The 5212-nt window shown below is 43.0% G+C and overlaps 1 pseudogene; it reads right to left on the bottom strand.

Moving 5' to 3' along the window:
- Positions 1 to 1286: 1286 nt before the first annotated feature.
- Positions 1287 to 3462, bottom strand: LOC118842556 (annotated as a pseudogene).
- Positions 3463 to 5212: the final 1750 nt, after the last annotated feature.

The following is a 5212-nucleotide window of genomic DNA, read 5'->3' on the forward strand; positions in this document are numbered from 1 at the left end:
CAATCTTATCAAGGAGGTGTGTGTAGGGGGGGTGGGGGAGAGACTCAAATGATCATGAATACCATGATCAACCTCCACCCCTCCCCACCCCCAAGTACAAGAGCTTTTGTAGACATCTTGGGCAAGCCTCTCTTTTAGAATTTTAGGCCTCCTTGTTGTTTCTTTGATCCTTTTGAAATCTGATCTTCTGAAATCTAGAGGAGATGTCAGAGTATAGACTGTTTCCTGTATCACAGATTTTAAGAAGGAATGGTCACTTCCTCACAAATGCTAGTGAAATTCTTGTCTTTTAAAGTTATACTCTGCCATGCTCTTTCAGAAATATTCGAATTATTTCCATAGACATGTGCTTCTTTTATTTTTTAAAATTTCTAATTATTTTTTTCAATTATCAAGCATTTGTTTTTTCTCTCCCACCTCTCTCTACCAACCCTCACTGGGGAAAAAGAAACCCTTAAAATATGCATAGTCGAGCAAAACAAATTCTCATATTGGCTATGTCCAAAAATGTGTTTCTTTCTGCAAATTTAGTATATTGAGTCTTATCAGGAGGTGGAATAGCATTCTTCATCATTAGAATTCTGGAACCATGGTTAATAATCTATATTGATCAGAGTTCTTCTTTCAAAATTGTTCATTTTTACAGTGTTGAATTATAGTATGAATTGATTCTGCTCACTTTATTGTGTATCATTTCATACAAGTTTCCCAGTTTTCTCTGAAATCATCATCCATTATAGGTAGAAGATAAGCACAGGAGTCCTGGGTGTGGTGACACATCCCAGACCACCCATCTAGCCTTCATAGCCATTATCAAAGGAAGCAATTCAAGTGAAGAAGGGGCCTGTCATCCCTGCCACCTTTCAACCAACCTCTATATACAGGACAAGCAAGCCAGCATAGGAGAGATGAGAGGCACCATTTGTCAGGCAAGTCTGACCACCATCCTCATCATGACCACCATCTCCCCTTAGACCTGATGGAGACAGCCCAGGACGTTGGAAATGTCCAGGAGCCCAGGAAATAGCAATGCTTCCAGCACAATGCCCTTAGCCATGATTCTGGGAAGCAGCCCCTATGGCAATGCAGCTACCAGCCATAGGAAAGAAAGTTCTTGCCACCAAAGTCCCTGGCACAGTCAAATGGTTCAACATTAGAAACTGCTATCATTTTATTTTATTACTTTATTTCTGGCTCTAGGATGCACTTCATTGTCAGGTGGACTCTGGCCCTGGAGGCCTGGGGCATGGATGCTCCCAGGGCCAGGAAGGCAAGAATGGAGGTTTTCATGGCTGTTTGAGTGGCTGCCAGAGGCAACTGGTGAGAGAGATAAAGAGGCTCTGTTTGGTAGTGTTGGCGAGGTCAGCCACTCCCTGCTGCTCCTCTTAGTTGGGTTGAGTCTGCTGCTATTTGAAGGTTTCCGGCAGGTCAGTCTTCTAGGGTTTAGTTTTCTAAGATCATCCAGGCATCTTCCACCCCATTCAAGGCAATGGTCTTGAGGAAAGTAGACAGGCCAAGCCCCGCTCAAGTCATCAGAGTTCCTATCCCAGGATCATAGGTACCATCATAAGAATGAAGCCTAAATGTCTCCTTATGGTTGACTACTACTAGGCATGTTGGGTCTCTGTTTAGGCATGAGATGTCCTTGATATTGTGCCATCCATCCTGAAAGAGGTGGTATGAGATAAAGCCATGGGGATCCACACTGTTAACAAGGAGAAATACTGTCATGCCAGTTTCAGGAGTGAAGATCACAATGAGTAGGGCCAAATGCTGAAAGAGGGTCTCAATATCCAGAAGCTTTTTGAACCATCAGCCTGTGGCCAGTGATCGCTCGGAGTGCAGCAGGATGCCAGTCACTCCAGGACTAGCCTATATTGGGGTTGGCAATATGGCTTTAGCAGAGAGTCTGGGAGGAAGCAGGGACTGATGGGCTCAATGATCATCTGCCCAAAATCCTTAAAACACTTGTCTGTTCACTGGAGCTGCTGAATGAGCACAAGATCATCGTCCAACTCACCTGGCATCTTAATGCCATTCTCATCCACAGAATTTTTTTCCCCCAAAGACATACATTAGATTTACAGTGCCCACAGCCCCAAGGAGCAATGCCAGCCAGATTGTCAGTTTCTCGGCATGGTGGGAGCCCTATTACTGCTGCTTTTTGAGCTGTGTAGGTAAAGGAAAGCCCTACATCTGGTTCTCTCCTGGGCCATGCAATGGACTAACCATCTGTATGCGTGAGGCCACTAGCCTTAGCTGGGCTGTAGCCACAGTCAGTGCGTGCCCTAAAAGCGCAAAGGCAATGCCAATACCTGCCACCACCAAGACCTGAAGCTGATATCATGTTATCAATGGAAACGACATTAAAGAAGAGAACTTAACATCTGCTTTGCCTTTGTACCTTAAGAACCGGGGGCTTTCCCCTCCTCACTTGCAGTTAAAACCTTCCCTATATATTATTTCCTCCATTAGAGTATTGAGCTCCTTGAGAGCAGAGATTTTTGTTTTTCTACTTGTATCCTTGCATTTAGCAGAATGCTTTGCATATAGTAAGTGCTTAATAAATGCTTTATTTATTCATTTCTTATAGCAAATGCACTTCTTTTATACATATTCTAAGAGTCTGAGTCTGAAGTGTGTGAAAACTTTCAGTTTTGGCAATAGTATACCCCTTTCAAAACTCTTATTAGAAAATAGGACCCTAAATTCATTAAACTTAATTAAAATATATATTGATCACACTGGGAAAAATTTTTTAAGCTAAAAGATAAATATTCCAATCCTCATTCATAAAAATTGGAAGAGGCATGTTCAGATTATTCTCCATGAGGAAGTTAGCTTTAATGACTTCTAAGAAGAATTCAGCAATCCGGCAGAGAAGCCAGATACAGAAGACAGATGGATAAGGTCAAGGTTCACAGAAGGGAGAAGAAACATACCATTGGCACACATCCATTAGAATGTGAGCTTCTACTCTTGGTCTGGCTTGAGGATGGGCTGTCGTGGGCATCATCACGGGAGCATGTGCCCCTGCTGCTCTGTGTTTATTTTCTCCTGATTTGGGGCTGGATTACTACAATTTTGTAAGGTTCTTATAACTTCTGTCTTGGCAACCACCTTCTTGTTGGTGAGAATCAGGACCAGGAAAACAATTCCTTATGTTACTTCCTTCATTTTTTGAACAATGAACAGCACAGAGATGTTTTCTGCTTCTCTTGGTGGTAACCAGGCTCAAAACCTCAATGATATCATTAACTCTTTCCTCTTTTGTACCTCCAATGTCCAACCAGATGCCAAATCCTATTGATTCTGTCTTCATAACATCTGTCACATCCAACCCCTCCTCTCTCCTCAAACCATCCTACCTTAGTTTAGTCCCTTATCACTTTTCACCTGGAACATGGTGTTTGCCTTTTCACTGGCCTCTTGCCTGCAGTGTCTGCCCCCTTTGCAATCCATCCTTTACACAGCAGGTAAATCTTTCGAATTGATAGTCTGACCATATCACTCTACTGATTAATAAATAAATAATTTAAAACAATTAATAAATAAAAGGCATCTTTATTGCCTTTATTATAAAATATAAACTTCTCTGCCAAGCATTTAAGGTCCTGTATCTTCATGAGTTCAAATCTGGCCTCAGAGGCTTAGTAGCTGTCCAGTGGTGGGATTTAGCTGGTTCGAGCTTGTTTGGAAGAACCAGTACCTAATTTTAGATTGAGTTTTGCAAACCGGTTTTTAGTAGGGTTGGGGCCTGTACCTGTCATGTCAGTGGCAGCAGCAGCACCTTGGCTGGGTGTAACCAGAATGGCCTTTGTTTTCTTTTGAATGACTCAGCTTACCTCATTGAGCCTCTGGACACTGTGGCTTGCTCTTCCGGGGCAGGAGGCCCGGGGAGCATGCCGGGAAGCAGACAACTTCCTGTGTGAGGAGTCATGGGGCTGGCTGAGGGGAGGTGTTAACGGCTATGCTAGGGGGAGGGGCCAACTCAGGAACCAATCGGCCCTGGTCATTCGGGCGGAGCTTGATGATGTCAAAAACCCTATAAGAGGGGAGAGGACAGCTTGAAGATGCTTCTTTTCCTTTTCCGGTTGGAGCCAGCGACAGTTACGACAGTTACGTCAGTTACAGCGACCGTTACATCGTCAGTTACAGTTGCAGCTTCAGTTACAGACACAGACACAGCTGAGGCAGGAGCTGCCAGTAGCAGAGCTGATCTACGGGAGGAAGCTGAACAAAGACTTCAGTCCAGTGGGTAATCTTATTACCATAAAGGGGGAAACATGATTTTGCTTTACGCAATCATGTTTCTCTGTAGCCTCCTGGTTACTCTTTCAAGGTGTACTTATTGGGCCTGGAAGATTTTGATCAACATATCAAAATGGGGCTTCTGGTTCATGGGTTGGTTACTGTGGAGCCTAAATAAATGTTTTGATTCTTCTGCCTTCTACTTTGAGAGTTTCTTATATCCGGCGGTTCCGAACCTTTCAGACATGTTTATGATCCTCTTTGAGATTATAAACTCTGCCCTCCTGATACATTATGTGGAGAACTGGTTGTCAATTTATTTGAATCCCACCAATGTGTGTGACGGACCCTGGGGCAACTCACTTAGCCCTGTTTGCCTCAGTTCCTTATCTGTAAAAATGAGCTGGAGAACTAAATGGCAAACCACTCCAGTATCTTCACCAAGAAAACACTGAATGGGATGATAAAGAATGAGACAACCACCACCACTATCACCACCACCAACGATCTGGCTTCAAGCTACCTTTCTAGTCTTATTTTACATTGCCCTTCTTCAATTGCTCAATGTTCCAGCTAAATTGGATTTCTCGATGTTGCCCAAACTCTACCATCTATCTTCCACTTCCATACAGCTGTGCAGGTTATCCTCCATTGATATCTTCTTTCAAAATCCTTTTCTTCTAAGGCTTCACTTGGATGCTGCTTCTGTCATGAAGCATTTCCTGATTCCTCAAGTATTCCCTTATTCCTTAAATTTTGCTAAGGCATATTGTTTGTATTTCTCCTTTGTCCCCCAACACAGTCCATCTTGTATTATGCTTATTATATTAAGGACCATCATGTTTCCTCTTTGTTTCCTTGGTGCCTGATACTGTGTCCTGCACATTTAATATATGTTGAATTGAATAAATTTATTAGATGCCCATGTGCAGGGCTCTAAGCTAGATAGTGGACACATTAA

Source organism: Trichosurus vulpecula, chromosome 3, assembly GCF_011100635.1.
Source record: "Trichosurus vulpecula isolate mTriVul1 chromosome 3, mTriVul1.pri, whole genome shotgun sequence".
Classification (NCBI taxonomy): domain Eukaryota; kingdom Metazoa; phylum Chordata; class Mammalia; order Diprotodontia; family Phalangeridae; genus Trichosurus; species Trichosurus vulpecula.